The sequence below is a fragment of the Danio aesculapii genome, chromosome 24 (assembly GCF_903798145.1).
Source record: "Danio aesculapii chromosome 24, fDanAes4.1, whole genome shotgun sequence".
In the NCBI taxonomy this organism is placed as follows: Eukaryota; Metazoa; Chordata; class Actinopteri; order Cypriniformes; family Danionidae; genus Danio; species Danio aesculapii.
This window is the reverse complement of record NC_079458.1, coordinates 8,453,606-8,478,411: the sequence shown is the minus strand read 5'-3', so window position 1 is coordinate 8,478,411 and position 24,806 is coordinate 8,453,606. Positions and strand designations below refer to the sequence as shown.

The window sequence follows — 24,806 nt, the reverse complement described above, 5'->3', positions numbered from 1 at the left end:
TACTTATTTAAAGTGAGCTGAAGCAACACAATTCTTGAAAATGTTTTGGACAACTTGATTGTTTTTTGTTCAGTCCACTTAAATTTGTTAAGGTAACTTAATCGATTTTTGTTGGGACAACAGGGTACACTGTAAAAAGTGAAAACTTAAATTGCTTCAACTTGTTACACCCAAAAGAATTGAGTTTTTTTCAACCTTATTTATCCAAGTGTTCAATACTAAATTTTAAAACTTATTCAAAATTTTAAAGTTTTTATTGCACTTTAAAGGGGACAAATTACTTCAAAAAATGTATTTTTTTCAACTTAATTTATTAGTGTACAGTAAATAATCATTATTCTACATCATTTTTTAAAAGTATCATAAAAGCTGTTTAAATTTGACTTGAATATTCATTCATTCGTTCATTTTCCTTTCGCCTTAGTCCCTTATTTATTAGGAGTCGCCACAGGGGAAAAAACCGCCAACTATTCCAGCATATGTTCGAGCACCTGGAGGAAACCCATGCCAACGTGGGGAGAACATACAAACTCCACACAGAAATTCCAACTGGACAGCTGGGACTCGAAAGAGCGACCTTCTTGCTGTGAGGCGACAGTGCTAACCACTGAGCCACCATGCTGCCCCTGACTAGAATATATCTAAAGTATTTTGATAAATATAATAATAATAATGTTTTAGTTACATTTTAACATGTTTTTTTGGCACTTTAAACTAAGGTTCTATTAGTTCATGTCATTTGTTATATTTGTCCAGCATTTAATAATGTCAACATTTACTTATGCATTATTAAAATACAGAGTTGTGCTTGTTAACATTAGTTAATGAACTAACAGTGAACAACTGTATTTTCATTAATGAACATGAACCGATGAATAAATGCTGAAATAAAGGCGTTTAGATATTTAAAAATAATCGTTCATTGTTTGTTAGTAAATACATTACTAACATTAACCAATAAACCTTATTATAAAAAGACAATGTTTTTTTTAAATAAAATTATCCTTTTATTTGAACATAATATTAAGAATATATTATGTATTTATTATAATTGCTAATTAAATGTATACAATACATCATTAATATTTAAAAACAAACGGCACAAAAATGTCATAATCATCATTGATATTTATTTAACATTTATACTAGTCATTATTAGACATACAAATCAGGATAATATTTTTTTAAAAAGAAATGTAAAAAGTTAAACAAAGGTGATTGATGACGCGCAGCGCGAAATTCAACTGGAGGGCAGGAAGTGATTCTTCTACATAGGAATCTATCAGAACATCAAAATATTAGGTTTTATCTTGTTTATGGTTGTTTAAATCGGGCAAAATACGAAATTCCGAGCGGCTTTTATGGAATTCCAAAAGTTTTTCCTCATAAAGGGGAAATAGTCATATAAATTGGCTGAAAAACGGAAGAGTAACACCGGCATGTACATATTTATGTGTGTGTGTGCTTGTCAATCAATCTTAAACTCTTCAGCACTTATAAGGAGAATGACGTCATTCTCAGCCAGTGACGTTGCGTTCTAAACATTCGATCTGCATTCTCATAAAGCTCCTCAGTTCTCTCTCAGTGTTGCCAGTTTTCTTCGTGTTGCTGTATGTACGTGAGTTCAATACCGACGGTACGAGTGGAGCCACGCCAGTTTCACTAAGTCAGCTTCGTGAAGCTTCACTCGGCCCGTCTGTGCTGTAATTCCTCGCGGTTTACGTGCATAAACGCAACATCTCGAGGAATATTACCTGTTTGTTGCTCAAAATGTGCCGCCGAGCAACATTCCGGTAACCACCAGCACGGACTGGCACCTGGATAGCTCGTGCACTCCCTGAGGCCAGAAGGTTCATGCACGCTTTGCCAGGGTGCTACATGGGGCCCTGAGGACCCTCAGGGAAACACGGAGGCCGTTAGTGGGACCCCCGCTGCGAGGGTTATGGTGGGTGGGAGCAGCGTAGCCCACTCATCGTCTATTTTAAACTATAGTTTCAAACTTTAGTTTAAAATAGAAAATATGGTAACTGTATGCCTGTTTGTTGGAATGTTGTGATGTTTTCTTTTGTTTTAGCAGGTTATTGAACAATGAAGACTTATTTGAACTATGGCACTGCGGTCAAGCCAGCCGCGCTTCAGAACAACACGGTCAAGACCGCGGTTTATCACGAGCGCGCACGATATACTGGCTTTCTTTTGCTTTCTTTCTATACTAAGTTTATCTGTTGTTTTCAGATGATTTTGCAGGTCAAACTAAATAAAATACTCTTACTAAACACCTGAGTTGTGCTTTTATTTGTCCTAATGATCCTGTGAAAAGTTGAATTCTTTTCATAATATTTCCAGAGGGTGGCTTAACGGAGAGAAGACGTTTGTACAACATAATAGTCTGAGGTTATGAAGAATGATGAAAATATATGAAGAGCTCATATGCAAAAGTAGATGACTCAATCTTTAGTGATTTTCTGATCTCATGTTTTTATGCTGGGAATTAAACAGGACAATAACGGAAAATCAAAACATGATTAATGGTCATGGCTTTTTTTTTTTTTTTTTTGGAGTAATTTTAAATGAACATTTAAATATCTACTTAATGACAACAATAATATGACCTTGTCATTTTTATAAGACAGAAACTTTATTTTGCTCAAAACAAGTTTAAAAATACTTTTCTGCCACCCAGTGGAATAAAATGAAACCTTCAGAAAGAACATGGACCAAACAGTCCGTAACACAAATAAAACCTTAAAATACAATGAACAAAAGTATACAATATCCAATATGCATCGCAAAATTGGGAGGACTTTCTGTACAATATGATCATATTTATTAATCTACCGTCACCAGAACCACATGATTGCAAACAACTTATTAGTAATACTGTTCCAAAACTACCCAGCTACCTCCCTAATAATAACCCTTTTTTTGCTATTAATTTGTACAATTAACTTACTTGAATTACGTAAAACAAAACATTTTAAATATATTTAAATCAGGCCAAAAGCATGCATTTATAACATAAAATATGTATTTCTTGAATTCACATGACAATATTTACAATAAAACCCCAAAATAGCATGTATAACACCTGTTACTGCTCGGTTTTTAAGAGGCTGTCAAAGGACAAGGGTGTGAACTTGTGTCCGGATCCCTCGTAAAACTTGTTCTGAAATTCAACCCTGAAAACAAACATATTAAACACATAAAGCTTTAATTATAACTGCATTTGCATCTCTTTGGGCTGTTGTTCTAATAGTTAAGCATGCTTTGTACACAGATCAAACTGTTTTATTACTGTTTATTACATTCATGATGTGGTAAAACACTATTAATAGTAAACTTGGACACAAATCAAGTACAGAGACATTTGACTTTTGAGCCAGATCCAGAATATCTCAACTTTAATAGATTAAATATAGACGAACAAACATGCCTGTGTCAAAGGTCATGAACAAGTCAAATACCTTCACTAACATGCAGCTTACAAGTTCAAGGTGCAAGGTTGCTATATTTATGCTAACACTCACTGATTCTTCAATGCTAAAGTGTGTCTTTATGCTATTTTTAATGCTTTTTTTTTTAAAGTTGACATACAATTAAGGCCAAAAACACTCGTTTTCTCATAATGTTTATTGCTGCAGCACCTCATTTCACAGTGTCTGTAAAACTTCAAGAATTCATTCTCTCTTAAGGTGCCTACTGTGCTGATTAGTCAGATGGCCCTGCTTTCATCTGATTGGTCAAGTAAGATTGCCTTATTCTGCTCTGATTAGTCAGATGGACTCAATTTTGTCTAATTGGTCAGGTAATATATTCTTACTCTGTTTTGATTGGTCAGATACTTAGTTTGATCTAAATGGTGAGGTAATATAGCCCTACTCTGCTCTGATTGGTTAGATGGACTTACTTTGATCTGATTGCTCAGGTAATATAGTCCTACCCTCCTCTGATTGGTCAGATGGCCCTACTTTGATCTGACTGATCAGGTAAGATATCCTTACTCTGTTTTGATTGGTCAGATAGAGTTACTTAGATCTGATTGCTCATTTTAGATAGCCCTACTCTGCCCTGATTGGTCATTCTCTCTAAACCTGACTTTCCCAAATCCTATTCTGCTCTGATTAATCAGATGGCCAAGTTTTCATCTGATTGGTCAAGTAAGATTGCCTTACTCTGCTCTGATTGGTCAGATGGACTTACTTTGGTCTAATTGGTCAGGTAGGATATCCTTACTCTGTTTAGATTGGTCAGATGGCCCTACTTTGGTCTGATTGGTCAGGTAAAATATCCTTACTCTGTTTTGATTGGACAGATGGCCCTACTTTGAACTGATTGGTCAGGTAAGATAGCCCTAATTTGCTCTGATTAATCGGATCGACTTTGACCTGATTGGCCAACTAAGAGGTCCTTGCTTCGCTCTGATTGATTAGCTGACTTTCATCTAATTGGTCAGGTAAGATATTCTAACTCGGTTTTGATTAGTAACATGGACTTGCTTTGATCTGATTTATCAGGTAAGATAGCTGTACTCTGCTTTGATTGGTCAGATGGATTTACTTTGATCTGATTGCTCAGCTAACATAGCCCTACTCTGCTCTGATTGGTCAGATGGGCTTACTTTGATCTGATTGGTCAGGTAAGATAGCCCTACCCTGCTGTGATTGGTCAGATAGACTTACTTTGACCTGATTGGCCGACTAAGATATCCATGCTTCGCTCTGATTGGTCAGATGAATTACTTTCATCTCACTGGTATGGTAAGATATCCTTACTCTGTTCTGATTAGTAAGATGGACTTGCTTTGATCTAATATATCAGGTAAGATAGCTGTATTCTGCTCTGATTGGTCAGATGATTTACTTTGACCTGATCGCAAAGGTAACATAGCCCTACTCTCCTTTGATTGGTCAGATGGCCTTACTTTGATCTGATTGGTCAGGTAAGATAGCCCTACTCTACTCTGATTGGTCAGATGGCCCTACTTTGATCTGACTGGTCAGATAGGATATCCTTACTCTGTTTTGATTCGTCAGTTGGACTTACTTTGATCTGATTTATCAGGTAAGATATCTCTACTCAGCTCTGATTGGTCAGATAGACTTACTTTGATCTGATTGGTCAGGTAAGATAACTCGACTATCCTCCGATTGGTCAGATGGCCCTACTTTGATCTGACTGGTCAGGTAAGATATCCTTACTCTGCTTTGATTGGTCAGATTTACTTAGATCTGATTGCTAATTTAAGATAGCCCAACTCTGCTCTGATTTGTCAGATGGACTTATTTTGATCTGATTGGTTAGGTAAGACAGCCCTACTCTGTTCTAATTGGCAGATGGCTCTATTATGCTTCATTACACACTGCATAAAACATTAAACGAGAACAGGTGCTCGTTAAATGTAGTCTCAAACTAGTTGTTTATATACCAAGTGTTAGTCTTACCAGTGGAGTCGTAAAGCATGCAGAAATGCAGACAGGCCCTCCATTACTAGAAGAATAGTCACAGTGAGAATGGCGAAAGCAGCAAAGAGCAGCGCCAGCATGAGTGAGCCCACGCCAGAGGAGAGTTTCAGACCCACCTGGAGAACCATCCGCCAAAGAACCTCGGACAGCTCTGAAAACAGAACACACTAACTTTGATTTTCCTTTTAAATTACTCGAATGTTTTTTTAAAGAGACAGTTCAAACAAAAAAGGAATATTTGGTCAATACAGTGTACAAATGCTGGGTTGGATTGAAAGTGGATTGAACATAAAACAATGAAGTTGTTCCCCCAAAAACTCAAGAGCTATGTTGATTCAGCTCATTTTAGGTAAGCAGTTTGAACAAGCAGCACAATTTTTGGGGTGTATTTACTTACTTGCATTCATATCTATGTCAGATTAGTTAGTGTTTCAATCTAAGGGAGATTTACACCAAAACCATTGAGTGTTTTTCAACCAAACATTTTACATTTTTATGCATTTTAGCAGTTCATTTAGTCTAGCGGTTCCCACCAGGGGGTTCCGGCCCACAAGGGGCCTCAGCAATCTCTGTGGGGGGTCACGTCATATTTTTAAAAAAATTTTTAGCAGTGGACAGTTAGTCACGATCATGTTGCCTTAATTCATTTTACTCCCTGGCTGACTAAAAATATTTACAAATTTGTAATTCGTCCTCCACATTGAAGACAGTCTCACTGATTTGCCTTCAGCAGCTAATACTAATAACCCAAGCATACTGGACCCAGATGAGGAAGCTCCAAACATTTCAGGTCACAGCGCTAGCAATACAAGATAGTTACCTGAACTATGGTTTTATTCCATTTTCTAGAAACAAAGAGTCCCTGACCCAGCCACAGTGTATTATCTGCGCCAAAGTTTTTCCTAACGAATGCATGAGGCTGTCCAAATTAATAAGACATTTGCAGATGACTCAACCCCAATACCACAACAAGCCCAGAGCAATTTTTGAGCATAAGGCAAAACAACTGACACACACCCAAAATGAGACGAGAGACGTCACAGCTACTGACAAGAAACTTAAAAAAAATTGACAACTAATGTAGGGCCAATTTAAAGCCCAAAGGCTTAGGTTTTTCAGTTACAAATGGCCTTTGGATGTTTTGCTTTTCCGGGGCCGGGTCGCAGGGGCAGCAGTCTTAGGAGAGAACCCCAGACTTCCCTCTTCCCAGACACTTCCTACAGCTCCTCCGGGGGGATCCCGTGGCGTTCCAGGCCAGCCGAGAGACATAGTCCCTCCAGCGTGTCCTGGGTCTTCCCCGAGGCATCCTCCCGGTGGGACATGCCTGAAACACCTCCCTAGGTAGGCGTCCAGGAGGCATCTGAAACAGATGCCCAAGCCACCTCAACTGACTTCTCTCGATGTGAAGGAGCAGCGGCTCTACTCCGAGCTCCTCCCGGGTGTCAGAGCTCCTCACCCAATCCATAAGAGTCCTCGCCCTGCCCCCCTTCGAAGGTAACTCATTTCGGCCGCTTGTATCCGAGATCTTGTCCTTTTGGTCATGACCCAAAGCTCATGACCATAGGTGAGAGTAGGAACATAGATTGACCGGTAAATCGAGAGCTTTGCCTTTCGGCTCAGTTTCTTCTTCACCACAACGGACCGGTACATCGACCGGCAGCTTTTATATATTACATTAGGCTATTATTTGTGCATAAACACATCTAGATATCATAAGTAACATACCGTTTGTTTTGCCCATCCTTACTGCAAACTTATATGAGCAATAATAATATCATTAAATGTTGAGGGGGGCCTTACAATATTTTCCAGAGGAAAAAGGGACTCAACAAAACAAAAAGGTTAGGAAACCGTATTTTGGGTGAACTATCCCTTTAAACTGAAGTGTGACAGGACAAACCTGCATGAGCCAGGCTGAGTGCCCAGAGCCGCAGGTACGAGGCTGTGTTGGAGATGCAGCCCAAGCAGTACTCGATAGTGTGAATGGCCTGATATACGAAAACATCACCCATGCTTACCTTAAGAAAAACAACCCCGATTAATCTTATTGGTTGAACAGCATACAGACATTTGAATGGTTTGCATTTCAAATAGAAGATATAACATTCCAGCATCCTACTTTATATTAAGTGGCCTTAACTAATATGTACTTACACTGAAAATAATCATTTGTTACAATGTACTTATTGTGAAAGCACATATCTTTACATTGTACTTATGACTGATTAAAACCTGCATTAATTACATCTGTAATTACATCTTTAATTACACTGTACACCTGTAAAGTGAAGTGGGGACGCTGACAAGGGAGACAAGGCAGGGGCAAATGTACACAGGAAATCCAGAGTCATGGTCATGCAACAGGCAGATGGTCAAAAGGCAGGCAGCAGACAACATAAATAAACAAACAAAACAAGGCTAGGGTCAAACACGGAAAGGCAAGGCAAGGAAAACACGCCCTAATGTTCACAATCAGTTCAACAAGACTCAGCAATTTCTGTGTGTTTGTGTGCTGTATAAATAGTAAGTAGTAATCAGTCCATGAGCAGCTTCAGGTGTGTGTGTGTAATTGCATGACTGGATCTTGTAGTCCATTTACTAGCAGGTTTATAGTTCTATGTGATCTGTGAGTTTACCAGCGATCTGTAAGGATTAGATGGTGATTTTGATAACACCTTAACCTACACTTAAACCTACCCATACCACCAAATCTGTCCCTAAACTTACCCCTATCCAACCCCAAGAGCACCAGAAATCTTCTATGATACATTATAAATACAGTAAGTATATTGTGTTTATTTTTTGATGCAAGTACATAGTAGTTAAGGCCACTTAGTATAAAGTGGGACCCATAACAGTATTCAGAGTGTTTCATTGAAGTTTTCATAAATCAAGAGCTTACCGTTTCATCTTTCTGATGTGAGAGTGAAGAACGTGTATCTGTTCCTTGCTGATCATTCAGACTGTTTACAAACACCTGCATAAAGACCTAATTAAGTAATCAACCCAGGCTCATTCTGATTACGTACCGCTATATACCTTCTGGAGATCATGAAATATGTCCCAAGAGCTAAGTTTTTTTGCAGTTTTTGTTTTTGCGAATCTACCAGAGGCCGCTGTTTACGCTTTATGAGATCCTAAATTTCTTTCACGAGTACCATTCATGCCTGCTTTTCTCACGTAAATCCACCAGAGGCTGCGGTTGACAGACTGACCAACCGACCGATCCCCTCCACCCTCCCTAAACCCAACCAATAGTGTTTTCAAAAGCACAGATTGACCCACCCACCCCCTTCCCTAAACCCAAAAGCAATCCAGAAAAAGAAAAACGCCCTGATTTTTACCATGTTTTCAGATTTTACAACATTCTCACCCTGTTATTTACTTGTTTATCTTACTTTTTCTTTCTGGAACCGTTCTTCATCGGACTCGAACCTCGTTGTCACGGTCAACTCCGCTCTGCATGTTAAATCCACCAATGTACATGTCCAGCTAGCGGACAAACTGGTAAGATCAGGAAAGCCATCCATATGGAGGTAAGCGAGCAGCTGGTAAGCACGAAAAGGAACGGCATAATACCCACGTTCGTTTTAAAGATGAAATGCAGCCATACGTAGCTCTAGCTACATAATTCGTGACCTCCAGAAATGTATATAGGGCTACGTTTTCAGAATGAGCCTATGTTGTAAATAATCCTTTTAACTATTTCAATTTTAATTTTACTTTATTTATATTACCATGTGCACAATGCACAGCAGAAAATACGTTTGCCTGTACAATGAAATGATTTCTTCGCTTCCACAATAGAATGCTATAAATATATCACACAAAAGGACGTATGAAGTGCAATAGTGTGAACTGTATAGTAATAGATTTAAAAAATATATCTGTAAAGATAATTTCACATTCCTGTACCTCCTTCCTGAAGGCAGTGGTGTGAACAGTCCATGTTAAGAAATATCTTTAAAGGTAGTGCAGTAGTTCACCCAAAAATGTAAACTCTGTAATCGCTCTCACTCTCAATGATTTTACTTTCATTTGCATGTTAATGATTGGATTAATAAAAATTATATAAGAATTTACTTGATATACTTAAGTTTTATAAGTTTTTAGCAGCTAATATAAATTATAACAGGGGTGTAGCAGATATTTTAAAAAGTGGGGGGGAAAAGCTGAATGCGATCCAAAATTTTATGTTCATTTTATCATTGATTACCTGTTTCTAAATGGGCTGTCTCTTAAAGTAAGGGGGACGTGTCAACTATGTCCTAAAAAAGTGAAAAATGGAAATACACCATTGGTTTTCAAGTATTTGCTCATGCCTTTAGACTACACATGAAATGCACATATAAAATCACAGGCTCATTTTGAAAACGTAGCCCTGCGGACATTTCTGGAGACAGCGAATTACGTAGGTGGAGGTACGTATGGCTGCATTTCATTTCTTTAAGCGAATGCTACGGGGCGGTGTGACGCCGTTCCTTTTCGTGCTTACTAGCTGACCGCTTACCTCTGTATGGACGGCATTCCGGCTGCAACCAGTTGTCCCGTTAGCGCGCCACGTCCGTCGGCGGATTCGAGATGCAGAAAGGAGTTGACCACGAAGACGGATGTTCGAGTCTGGTGAAGAGCGGCTCCATAAAGCAGGTAAGACAAAAACAGAATCCAAAATATAAACAAACAAGTGAAGAGCAGGGTGAGGATGTGGTAAAAAAAAAAAATCAGACAAGGGCTTTTATTTTTTGGATTGCTTTTGAAACATGTTGGTTGGGTTAAGGGAAGTGGGTGGGCGGGTCAATAGATAAAATTGGTTGGGTTTAGGGAAGGGGGAGGGTGAGTCAGCTGATCGTTTGCTCAATCAGTCAGAAAGTCTGTCCAAAAGTGAGCCGACAGCGGCCTCTGGTGGGTTTACGTGAGAACAGCAGGCACAAATGGCACTCACGGGGGAAATTTGAGATCTCGAAAAGCGTACACGGCGACCTCTGGCGGATTCGCGGAAACAAAAACTGCAGAAAAAACGTGCCGCCGGGACGTATTTCGCGGTCTCCAGGAACGTCCGTGGAGGGTACGTTTTCAGAATAAACCTGGGTTGTATAAAATACACCACTGTTTAAAATAAATAAAAATAATTACTTACACACACACCACACACACACATATATATATATATTATATATATATTATATTATATAATTTTTTTTTTTTACATTTTCAGTCTCTTAAAGTGCAATTATTATGTAAATAAAAAGCTAAAAAACATTTAAAACTATTAATTTAAAAGCTTCTGTGAAAAAAGCATTAACTGATCTTGGTATATAAGAGTCTCCCACCTGATGTCTGGTTTTGTAGATGAGAAAGGGTTCACCAGCAGCAGCACAGGAACCATCAGCACAGCCGTCACAACCAAGCAGATCTGAACAGCTTCTGGAGAGAATTACAATCTGTAAAGCATTTCGACTGTGCACTGCCGGGAGTTGGGAAAAAAAGCTGCTTTTATAGACACATGAATCCAAACCTGTCCACCATACAGAAGCTTGTGCTCAGGCTGGTAATCGAACAGCATCATGTTAATGAAGAGCAGCAGAATACTGGGAGCCGTTTCAGAGCTAAGACTGACGCTCCACTTGTAAAGGATGAGGAAGATCAGATATCCAAACAGAGACAGCATGAAGACCAGCTGCGGGATAAACTGAAGGAAATGTCCTGGAACTTTCGAAAATGCCTGTTAAAAGGAAATTAAAAAAACATGTTACTGGCACAGATTTCCAAGATAAATATAAAGGAATAGTTCACCCAAAAATTTAAATTCTGTCGTTTATTTATCTTCCACTTGTTCCAAACTGGTGTTTTTTGTTTGTTTTTTCAAGTGAAGTCAAGTTGACCTTTATTGTCATTCCACTACATGTGTGAACATAAAATGAAATGAAATGTAGTGTCTCGATGGACCGCAGTGCTACAAAACTAAGCATAACCAAAAATATATATAAATACATAACAAATCTAAAATAAATATAAGTATGGTCTTGATTTACATCCCTAATCCTACCTAAAACCTACTGTAAACCAACTACTATAAAGAGTTTTTAGTTATTTTATGAACTATCCCTGTAATGGGGTATTTTTTTTTTTGTTTACCCTTGCAGCTTCCTTCAGGGCATGAAAAAAAGATTTGCTAAGTTACAAAGTCACTCCAACAGATATTATACTTATATTTAAAACACTTTTTTAAAAATGACTTTTGAGAGGCGACGCAGTGGCACAGTAGGTAGTGCTGTCACCTCACAGCAAGAAGGTCACTGGTTCGAGCCTCGGCTGGGTCAGTTGGCGTTTTCTGTGTGGAGTTTGCATGTTCTCCCTGCATTCGCGTGGGTTTCCGCCGGGTGCTCCGGTTTCCTCCCCACAGTCCAAAGACATGCGGTACAGGTGGATTGGGTAGGCTAAATTGTTCGTAGTGTATGAGTGGGAATGAATGAGTATGGATGTTTCCCAGAGAATGGTTGCAGCTGGAAGGGCATCCGCTGCATAAAACAGATGCTGGATAAGTTAGCGGTTCATTCCGCTGTGGCGATCCCAGATTAATAAAGGGACTAAGCCGAAAGAAAAGGAAACACACTCTTTTAATTTAAAAGAAGAATTCATATCATGCATTGTATTGGCATTTGTCTTCATTTATATGAGATTATCTTCATTTATTATGAGATTAAGTGTTTCTTCAGTGTTTGGACTCTCAGTAGTGATTATTAAACCACACTGAACTGAGCTAAACTGAACTGAACTACACTATTTCAATTTACTATGATCTTTTATGTGAAGCTGCTTTGACACAATCTACATTGTAAAGCGCTATACAAATAAAGGTGAATTGAATGATCTAATACTCACACAAAGTTGACCAAACTCAGGGTCACTCCAAAAAGCATATGAGCCACACCCAGATGACAGACATCTTCATCTTAAGGAGTTGAGAAAGGACAGCTTATTGATGCTATATTCCAAATCTAAAATTAAGAGAGAAAAATGGGGTATGTTATAATCCATTTAGGCGTAATGAATAATGTTATAGGTGGTTCATTCCGCTGTGGCGACCCTATAACAATAAGTCCAGCCTATAAGTCCAGCCTATACCATTATTCATGGTAATGAAGAATAATGTTATATGCTGACGCACAGACATTTATAGCTCCACCCTTTTTGAAAAGAGGGTGGGAGCACAATCTCATTTGAATTTAAAGCGACAGTCACCAAAACATAAAAAAATGTGTGGTATTTTGAGCTGAAACTTTACATACACACTTAAGGGATATCATATCAGAGACATTTGTAGAAAGAAACATAAAAGGTCTACTTCAAAAGAATTAAAAAAAAATTCTTGATCCATTTCAAATGTCAGTGTTTTTTGTGCTAGATTGCTGGGGCTTTTTCTTTCTCCCTGATCTCACACTGCTCTAACTCAAGAGCAAGGTGAGAGGAGTTTTTTTTGCCTCTCTCTCCTGAAATGTATCTTATTTCCTGTTCCACCTCCTGTGACCTGTCTTCCCCTGGAATTGTGATGTTGGTGTACGGTCGGGGGGGATCAATTTACTTGCATTTCGTTGCCTTGTACTTGTACATGTGTAATGACAATAAAGTTGAATCTAATCTAAATCTAAAAAAATGTGGACTCCTGTATTTATCTAATGCGAAACATAAATGATGCCAAAATTAAAAAGGTCCACTAAAAAATAACAAAGTTGTAACAATCACCAGTGATCTAATCCTCATCGCTGGAGAACATTCACTTTCACCTGGACTTAAATTGTACCACCTAGAACTACAAATCCGTCAAGCACCACACACACACACTTGTTCCGGTTTCCGGTTCCTGCTCATGAACTGATTAGATGGACTATTTATACAGGACACAAAACACACAGACTTCACTGAGTGTTGTTTAACTGTTTGAAACATTACGACGCGTTTCCCTTGCCTTGCCGTGTCTGACCCTTGCTTTTGTTCTGTTTGTTACGTTGCTTGCCACCTGTACTGATGCATTCGCCTGTTATTTGACCACTCTTCTAGATTTGCCTGCATGTATCTGTTTGACCCTGTTGACTATTGCCTGCCTGACTATTCTCCTAATAAACCTGCCTTGGGATCCTCAACTCCGTTGTCCAGCATCCATCAGATTACAAAGTATTGAACAAAAATTTTGTATGCACTAACCGGTCAATTCCGAACACATACGGGTGACCAGAAAAACCCCAGGCACAAACGGGTTCAGCTGAAGATGGTGATGATCGTGCAGTGTTTCATTTCTAAGATACAAGGAAAAAACTGATCAGAATGGAATATAGACTATTTTAAAGACTAAAAAAGTGTTCATCTTACATACTGCCAAAACCCGTGAGGGTAAAACATGGGTCGAACACACCAGGATGAGCCGAAAATGTTGAAGGACTTAGAGAAGCAGTCGTTATAAATGAGCCCAGTGTATATGGAGAACAATCCCATGAGCAAAATAATGTAAACGCCCACCAACCAGAACCATCCGTAAGCTGAGAGGGAGAAGAAATGAATGAAAAAAGAAGGCAAACTAAGCATTTGAGACTCTAATGCAGGGTTGAAATTAATATGTTGATGCATATAAACACTGTTAGAGCACCAATAACATGCATACCTCATTTTTTCCACTTTCTTATATATCGGCCTGTGTGATGAGCCAGACAGAAAACAGTGCCATGAGCAGACCGTGACCACAGTCTCCAAACTCACCGCGAACAAGAAGGGGAAGGTTATAATAGTGTATGGAGCTGAGGAAATACAGTAAATGCATGATTACATATAGTAATAAATTTACTTCATTATATATATGTAATATTTTAAGGCTGTGTGTGTGTGTATGAATGAAAGAATGTATTTAACATGCATATACACTGTAAAAATGCTTGGTTTCCACACAATTCCTACATGTGTTCCCACATAAATCAGTTAGGCTATTTAATCATTTTACAAAATTTAAGTGGATTGAACATAAAGCAATTGAGTCCCTCACAATAAAAACTGAAGAATTGTGTTGGTTCAACTCTTAAAAATAAGTAGTCTGAATAAGCAGCAAAAATATGTTTTGAGTGTTTAAAACAGTAATAAAATAAATCCAATACTATTATTTGTAATATATTAAATTTAATATATTATATTTATTTTATATTTTATTGCTCACTCTCACTCTGTATGTGTATGTGTATGTGTGTGTGGCAGAAAACCATTATAAAACAGAAAATAAAGTCAAAATGCTAATAAAATAATTATTAAAACACTGTATTTTCAAAAAATAAAACATTAAAATAATATAAATATACAAAATAAAATATTTATTTTATTGTAAATCCAGAGAAACTGGAATTGTTTTTCTAATCTCTATAAACATTTTATTTAATTATTTGTTTTATTTTTAATTTTATTTATACATTTTTATTATTTGTATTTATTTTTTATTTATTTTCTTATAATTATTTACTTTATTAATTTTTTTTTTATTTTATTTTAGATTTTATTTAATTCATTAATTTATTTACTTTTATTTTATTTATTTTATTTTTTATTTAATTAATTAATGTACTTACGTTTATGTATTTTATTTTTAATTTAATTTCAATTATTTATTTACTTTTATTGTTATTTATTTTATTTCAAATTTAATTTATTAATTCAATTTTATTTTATTTTTAATTTAATTTATTCGTTTATTTACTTGTATTCTTTTTCTTTGCTTTTTTCTTTTATTTAATTTACTTTTATTTTTATCTATTTTATTTTTAATTTAATTAATTAATTTACTTTTATTTTTATTTATTTAATTTTAATTTAATTTATTTATTTGGTTGTTTTTATTTATTTAATTTTTTTATACATTTTTTTTTATCATTTAAGCTATATTATATAGAAACCACAGAGCTCCAACCAATCACCTGGGTTGATCTCCTGATAGGTTCCAACCCCATAGGCATCAATAATAGCCTGGAATCCTTCAGTAAATGAGTTGGTTCTGTTGAAAGTAGGAGGAGTCTGCTTGGTTTGGATGCGGTTCAGAACTGGAGTCACACTGGAACCACTTTGCTCCTGAAAAATCATAATAATCCAGCAAGCATAAAAAACTGTATGGCAGTTATTAATCAGTCTAAACTGATCACATTATAGGGGTAGTTCACCCAAAAATGGAAATTCTGTCTAACGGTGCAAATACAGGGGGGTTTGCGTAGGACTGATCCCCAAATTGATGCTCTGTATTTTAAATGTTAATAATTGAAAGTATATATAATATAATAATATACATTTGAACCACCCCTATGGTATGTTTATACCATTGTGAATGCATAATCACGCCAATCAGTCTATGTGAGAAAATATCCATTCATCAGTCTGAAACCGGCAGATAAACAAATACCGGAAGTGTTCACAAAAATATGGTGTTTGTTTCTACATAAAGCCTAAAAGTAAAATCATATTAGATGCCATAGTTTGTATAGTTTGGACCTACCAGTAACCTCTAAAATAGCTAATTAGAGGATACTGTGGTGTCTGAATACACTAAATGTCCATCAAAACAGCACTAGCACTGTCAAAAAACAGCAAGAAGGTCGCTGGTTCGAGTCCAGGCTGGGCCCAGTTTGCATTTCTGTGTGAAGTTTGCATGTTCTCCCCGTGTTCATGTAGGTTTCCTCCAGGTGCTCAGGTTTCCCCCCCCAGTTCAAAGACATATGGTACAGGTGAATTGGATGAACTAAATTAGCCATAGCGTATGATGAATGTGAGAGTGTATGGGTTGTTTCCTAGAACTGGGTTGCTGCAGGATGGGCATCTCAATCCAATAGAGCAACCCCTGATAAATATGGACTAACCAGAAAGGAAAATGAATGAATGAATAATAAATTGGATGTAATTTAAATAAATACTGAAGCATGAATTACACAAACTAACATTACCAAAAAGTTGTTCTCCCCAATCGTCAATGTATATTTTGCACCCTGCACACTAATCGTATATAAACATACGTACCGATCCTTTAATAAGTGCGTTTTGAACCACAGTGAGATCTGACACCGGACACCAGATCTCTGCCACGATCAGCTTCTGTGTGATGTCTATGTTGCAGAGATTGAGTGTGTAGTAAATGGCCTTCATCTTCTTAACTTTACTGCCCCACTCCTGCACGTGCTCCGCCGCTCGGCTCAAAACACCAGCACGATACTCTTCTGTCCTTCTCAGGACCTTCAGGAAAAACACAAACATTCACGATATTTATTTTTCAATGTTGCTTCCCTAAAAACCCATGTAAGTGAAAATATCGATGTTACCGACCAGTCGGAGATCTTCCATTCGTGTCATTATGCTGTTGCTCATCTCCTTGCGTTCGTATAAAGTTTTGGGGCACGAGTACAAGCTGGCACGAAACCTGTTTGTCAAAGGATTTTACTGAGTGTAAATCTAAACTTCCAAGTCAATGCAAATATACTGTACTAAAATAACAGTCATTAATAAATATACATGTTATACTACAACTGGTCATTCTGAAAATACGGTCATGACTGGATTAAAATAATATTTAAAATACCCCACATGAATATACAGTTCAAGTCATAATTATTAGCCCCCCTGAATTATTAGCCCCACCTGTATAATTTTTCTGTTTAACGGAAAGATTTTTTTCACACATTTCTAAAACATAATAGTTTTAATAACTAATTTCTTCTTTTATCTTTGCCATGATGGCAGTACATAATACTTTACTACATATTTTTCAAGATACTAGTATTTAGCTTAAAGTGACATTTAAAGGCTTAACTAGGTCAATTAGGCAAGTTAGGGTAATTAGGCAAGTCATTGTAAAACAATGGTTGGTTCTGTAGACAATCAAACAAAAATATTGCTTAAAGGTGCTAATAATATAGACCATCAAATTATTTTAAAAATAAAAACGAATATCTTGAAACATATCTTGCTCTGTATCTGTTATCATTTGGGAAATATTTAAAAGAGAAAAAAATTCACAGGACTAATTTTGACTTTAACTGGATAAAGAAACGGTCAATTATTCAATATCAGACTTATAATGTTTTTGCATGTTTCTTTTTCTTTTTTAATTAACAACCCACACAAGTGAAAAAGTACTTTCCAGGTACGTTCAGAGTAAGAGGAGTGTGGCAATATGTCCAAATCCTGATTTCTAATAATCTTGAAAGAATTGTTCTGGAGTTAATTTAAAAGTGTCAGTAATATTTTTGTATATTATTATTTTTTATGTAATCAAATATAACACAATAATAAAATAATATAATAATAAAACACAAAAAAATGAATAAAACTGTATTTAAATACCATTCGCTTTAGAAGGAGAAAAGTGCATTGCAATAAATAGATTAAGAGAAAAACAGAAATAAAAACTTAACTACCCTCAGGACTTATTGAAAGAAAAATAAATTGAGAATAATGAAAAAAATAATAATTATATGCATATATATATCAACAGTGTTTCTCACCCTTCACAAACTTTTCTGATCTTTTCTCGCACATGATTTCCCTGGACAAATATAATGAACACGTCTTTCTCACAGCTCCCCTCTGTTGAAAATAAACACATCTTTATACTGCCTTAGACTGTAATATTCAGAAAAAATTTTCAAAGTCAGCCTGAAAGTATTGTCTACTGGTATTGAACTGTTTAACCCACTTAAAAGGTCTTTGAGCCTAAATAAGCTTTTTTTTACCTATTGGTGTTCAGTAAAACGCTGGTTTAAGTAAAACGTTAAACAAAGACTGTTTAAGTGAGTACATATCGACTTTAAATATTAATGTATATTAAATAAAAAACGGCATTATTTATTCTAAATTATTCATCCTCCTGCATTATAATTATGTTTAAGGTATTCTTTAATCAAAATAATGTCCCTCCTTTTAACATCTCTTCTCTGATTGGTGTTTACTGGTACAGGGGTGGGACATGTCAGTCAATCAATTCACAACAGACAATCAAGTCCCACACTTTGTACCAGTAAACACTAATCAGAAAAGAGATGTTAAAAGGAGGGACAATTATTTTGATTAAGAAAACCTTCAAATATTTAATGCACGAGGATGAATTTTAGAATAAATAATGCAAAACTGAATTTAAAAGAAATAAGACTTGTAGATTTATTTCATTGTAAATACAAATTAAGAGTATGATGCTCTTACCACTGCTTCAAGTTCTTCTGTGGTCTGTATCTCTGCATGCCGAAGGACAAAATTGCCATGAAAAAGTCGCCAGAGAACCTTTCAAAAGCAGGAAATCTTTCTTGTTTGATAACACCTGCAATAAATCTTAAAAATGTAGACATATCATTAATTTTAAAGGGTTAGTTAACCCACAAATAGAAACACTGTCATTAATTAGGATGGTGTCGCTAAGCAAGTTAGGTTAGTTAGGCAAGTCGTTGGACAACAGTAGTTTATTTTATAGTCAGTCAGAATTTTTTATTTATTTTTTTAGCAGTTTTTAATTAATTATTTAATTCATTTTTATTCAAGCCAAACTAAATGAAATAAGACTTTCTACAGAAGACATATATAAGAAAATAATGTTAAACATCACTTGTAAAATAATTCATTCATTCTTTAATTTTCCTTCGGCTTAGTCCCTGATTTATCAGGGGTCCCACAGCAGAATGAACACAAACAACTAAAAATTTAAAAAATTCACAGAAGGGCTAATAATTTTGTCTTAACTATACACCATTGAGGTCAAAATGATTAGAAATTTTCAGAAGAGTTACTTATAAAGGGTTGCTGCAAAATCTTTTCTAGCTGATAGATTTTCACTCTAAAGTGTGTGTAAAATGTAAGAGATACCCTAGATTTAGAGGCCCAGAGGTGCTGGAGCTGCTGTTTCTGCGGCTGGTAATGAATGATGAGATGGTCATCGACACCGAGTCTTCAGACGGAGCCTCAGAGAAGGTCAGCAGAGACTCGGCCTAAAAAACAAGCAATTATATATTAATACCCTTGTGATCACATTAAAAATCATATAGGTTGTAATGGCACATAATAATATTCAACAGTTATATACAGTTGAAATCAGAATTATTAGCCCCCTTTTCAATTTTTTTTTCTTTTTTAAATTTTTCTAAATGTTTAACAGAGCAAGGAAATTTTCACAGTGTGTCTGATAATATTTTTCTTCTAGAGAAAGTCTTACTTATTTTATCACAGCTAAAATAAAAGCAGTTCTTAATTTTTTAAACACCATTTTAAGGACAAAATTTTTAGCCCTTTTAAGATATATTTTTTTCGATAGTCTACAGAACAAACCATCGCTATACGATAACTTGCCTAATTACCCTAACCTGCCTAGTTAACCCAATTAACCTAGTTAAGCCTAGAAATAATTATTAAAACTATTATGATTAGAAATCAGTTGAAAAAAAATCTTCTCTCTGTAAACAGAAATTGAGAAAAAAATAAACAGGGGGCTAATAATTCTGACTTCAACTATATATATATATATTATATATATCTATATATATATATATATATATATATATATATATATATATATACTACAAACATTTGACCTGTAGTGTATACTGTGAATAAAACTTTTAATTACTAAGTTAGAAAGTTTAACTACTAATATCATTTAAACCAAAATTAAGATAAAAAATGAATATGGAATTATATAGAAACTATTTCGGAAAAAAAAATCTAAATTCTCAGGCAATTATTAAAAGGACCTACAATGCAAAATCACTTTTATAAGGGGTTTAAACACAGTTGTGTAAAAAGTAACCAGCTTCAATGGCAAAAAAAATATTTTACTTTTTATAATTACACTTGATAAAAACTGCAGAAATCATTGACTGACATTCTCCATCTGTACATGTCATCAAAGGGGAAAGCCCCGTGATGTTCTCTCCCACATTAGCATAGAATGTTAGTCTTGTTTTTGAATCTGACACATAGGCATTAGTAGCTCCGCCCTCTTTTATAACAGTACAATCTCATTTGAATTTAAAGCAACAGTTACCAAAATGGCACAATTACATCAAAGCTTAAAAGGTGCAGTTTCAAAGAGTTTAAAACATTACTTGTGAGATATTTGAGCTGAAACTTCACATACACACTGTTGAGAAGTTGTTCCTAAACTGCAGACTCCTAATGTCACACCCCTGTTCAGATTTTAGTTCACTCCAATCTCCACTCACTCGATCTCTGGCCAATCAGGACTGCCTCAAGGGCTTTATTAACTGCACCTGTGCTCACAGTTTGCCTGTTTCTGGCTGCACATGGCTGAACTGTGCTGAGGACTGAATTCGATTTCCTTTGTTTTCCTGTGTGTGCATATTTGACCATGTAAGTGGCTCTTGTATGATTTAAGTTGAGTTGCTCCTATGTTTCATGTTTACCATATTTTCTGTTTAGATATGTATTTTGTTGGTAGACTGAAGCATTGCATTTCTGTTATTTCCTTGATTACTGACACATTGTATTTCACACACACACACACACACACACCACACACACACACACACACACACACACACACACACACACACACACACACCACACACACACCACACACACATACACACTTTTCCACTTGAGAACAAATCCTTAATGCTAATAAATGCTACTAAATGGAGTGACTAGACTGGACCGATGTTTCTACCGACAGCACCACTGGCTTCAAGCTAGCTACAAAATGTCCCTCCTAACTCTCCTTTTCACACACTCTAGGGACATCTGAGACTTATTTTACATCTTGTAGAAAGGGCATAATAGGTTTCCTTTTAAAACAAACAACTAAACACACAGAAAATGAAAAACTATGTAATTATTAAAAATGAAATGAATTTTTACCTCTTCAAAGAAGTCTTCGGTCATCCTCAGCAGAGTCAATGTCCATCAGCTCGATCAGGTTCTGTCTGAGTGTGTCATGATTATGATTGATTTCTCGCAGCTCCTGCTCCAACTTCTCAATGTAGACTAAAGTTGTAATTAAGGGGAAACATTACATCACATTAACATTCTGAATGTCTCTTTGTGTATCAAACTGTTAAAACAGGGTACTGTAAGAGCAAAAGGGCTTGACCAATCATGATCAAGTATTATATAATAGAGCTGCAAAGGGAGAAGCGGACTAAGAACAGATCCCTGAGGTACCCCATATACTGTATATTGTTTGCTTCAAATCAAATGTCTTCTCCAATTCCCTCATAGCTTGTTGGTTTGGTACCCCTAAATTGTTTTTGAATCCCTATGGGAAAAATGAATAGAAAAAATCTTCCAGAACCAGTGCTGCTGAAGGAGGGGCAAAAGCAGAGCTAACACACACTATTCGAAACAAATAAAAGCAAAATTAAAAGTGATGTTTTCACCTCTAGCTCCAGCACATCTCTTGCACAGGGAACAATCTCCTTCTCCTTTGTTGCAGTAGTTACAATGTTAGATTTCACCATCTCCTTCTCAATACCCTGAATGATGTACAGTTTTAAAGCAGTCAGACTATTATAGTAAAGGTTCATTTCATGAAATAAAAGTGTAATCAAAGTTTGCAATATTAAAACTTAATATTAAAAATATGAGGATATTAAGCATTTCCATTATGAAAAATTCTATAGTTATTAGTTAAAAAAATTCACGTCATGAATTAAAGTGTAATCAAAGATTTATTGCTAGATCACCTTAATAATAAGAGACTTTGCAATATTTAAAAACATAATATTAATATATTAACCATTTCCAACATGAAAAAATACAATAGTAATTTATGGTAAATATAAAGTTTTTGAACCATACTATAGTAAAATACTTTCTGCTGTGGCAATTCTGCAGTTTTTTGACAACAAGAGCTCTAGTAATATAAACAAATAAACAATAGATTTTCTACAAATAGGTATATTACTACAATATACCACACTTCACTGTGATGAAAACTAAAGCATACTGCAGTATTGATTAATTATCAGTTCATGACATTAAACTGATGACATTTTAGAGCAGATTTCATTATTTATTTGGTCAAAAATATACAAAACTTACTCAAAATCCTCTCCATTTTTCACATTTCTTCACTTCCTTCACAAATCGCCTCTGAAATGCTGTTGCACACGGATTCAGCTAGAAGATCATATAACAACAAGTGAGTGTGGATTGTGCCTTAATATTAACGAGAAGCAATATCAAAGTATTATTGTTAACAAGGAATATTATTAACAAAACGTTTTTGAAGTAAAATCACTAAATATCATCCTTCCGCTAGAAAAAGTTCCTGACCGAGTATTTAGCTAAAACAGCGCGAGTTTTTAGCTGTCGTATAACAATGTTAATTGATCAAAATAATTACAGTATCATACCTAAACATTGAAAATATGTAATACATTATAATAATCTCTCTAAATCAATGGTACACTTACACTATGAAGAACGTTACGTGGACTCGAAAAAGGGATAAAGTTAATATTACGCCAGCAGGGGTCACTCATTCATCAGTAAATAGGCTAAATGTAGGCTACATAACTTTTCATCTCATTCTGCTGTTAAACATTGATTGATTCGTTCAGCCAGTGTTGTGAAATCAAATTCTGTCAACTTAGGTTCAATATGAACTTAAACCTCATACTGTATAAAATAATAAACAAACAAAAGAAGAGATTGTAAGGCCCAATAAACATGTATTTAAAATGGAAAGTCTAAATAATTTCAACCTTCACATACCCAAATTTAAAACCTTTCATTAATAAAAATAGACTCCATCACAGATGTTCTAATTGTTTGGTAATGATTTTAATGGATTTATGATTACAATGGTTACAAAAACATTACAATTGTCTAATGATTTTTTTCCAGCAGGGATCAGATTGTGGAAAAGTTCCTTACTTTAAAAATTTTTGACATCAAATTCCTATTTTCTTCCAATTATCTGTATTTTCTTAGAAAAAATATTTGGCAGATATATTTCAAATACTTTTTAAAGTATATTTTCAAAACTAAAAAATAATATATATTTAGCAAATATATATATATATATAATATATATAATATATATTTTATAGTTATTCTATATTATATACTGTAGTTGAAGTCAGAATTATTAGCCCCTCTGTTTATTTTTTTCCCCAATTTCTGTTTAACGGAGAGAGAATTTTTTCAACACATTTCTAAACATAATAGTTTTAATAACTCATCTCTAATAACTGATTTATTTTATCTTTGCCATGATGACAGTAAATAATATTTGACTAGATAGTTTTCAAGACACTTCTATACAGCTTAAAGTGACATTTAAAGGCTTAACTAGGTTAATTAGGTTAATCAGGCAGGACAGGGTAATTAGGCAAGTTATTTTATAATGATAGTTTGTTCTGTAGAATGTCAAAAAAAAATTGCCTAAAGGGGCTAATAATTTTACCTTAAAGTGATTTTAAAAATTAAAACTTTTATTCTAGCCGAAATAAAACAAAAAGACTTTCCAGAAGAAAAAATATTACCAGACATACTGTGAAAATGTCCTTGCTCTGTTAAACATCATTTGGGAAATATTTAAGAAAGAAAAAAATTCTAATGGGGGCTAATAATTCAGACTTCAACTGTATATGCATGTAGCTAAAAGCAGACTAGATTTTTTTAAAATCCAGTTTTGTAGACAATCTGACAAATAAATCTTTCATTACAACATTAAAAATATACAGTAGCTTTTACACAACTGAAGGCCTAACAAGGCTCAAACACGTTTTCAGCAGTCATTTTGTTCATCAATTTGTCGTCACAGATGCAGAATAAATACACGAGCTGTCATTACAGTAATATCATATACAAGCAGTACATGAGTTACTCACATCTTTAAACTGAACCAATCCAAGATGCCCGAGTTCATTGATGCAGTTGTGGGCCGATTCAGTCTGAAGAAACAGCTGAACGAGGCACATCTCCTCACTACGAAATAAACAACTCATTATTAAACGGTTTTGCTCACTTCATATTTTTTGTAGAAATGGACACAGCTGAGCAGTGAGTGTCTGGTTTTCAGTCTATTAAATGTCTGTGTGTCAGATCAATAGTGTACTTGTGTGTCCTCTGGATCAATATTGACAGCAGTATAGAGCAGCTGGAGCATCAGCAGCTTATTATGATCAACACAACTGGAGCACAAAATACAGGCAGATATACTGTATATGTAACAGACAAAAAATCTCATATATTCCAACAGTCAAGGGGGAGAGGGGGTTGTTTTCTCAAATGCAGTTGTTTCACTAATTGTATATTTAATTATGAGGTGTAAATACAGTAAATTTGGTTATAGTTTAATTTAAAATCTCATTTCAAAGCCAACCT

At 35.4% G+C, this 24,806-nt stretch overlaps 1 pseudogene; it reads right to left on the bottom strand.

Moving 5' to 3' along the window:
- Positions 1-3,071: 3,071 nt before the first annotated feature.
- Positions 3,072-24,427, bottom strand: LOC130218278 (V-type proton ATPase 116 kDa subunit a 1-like; annotated as a pseudogene).
- Positions 24,428-24,806: the final 379 nt, after the last annotated feature.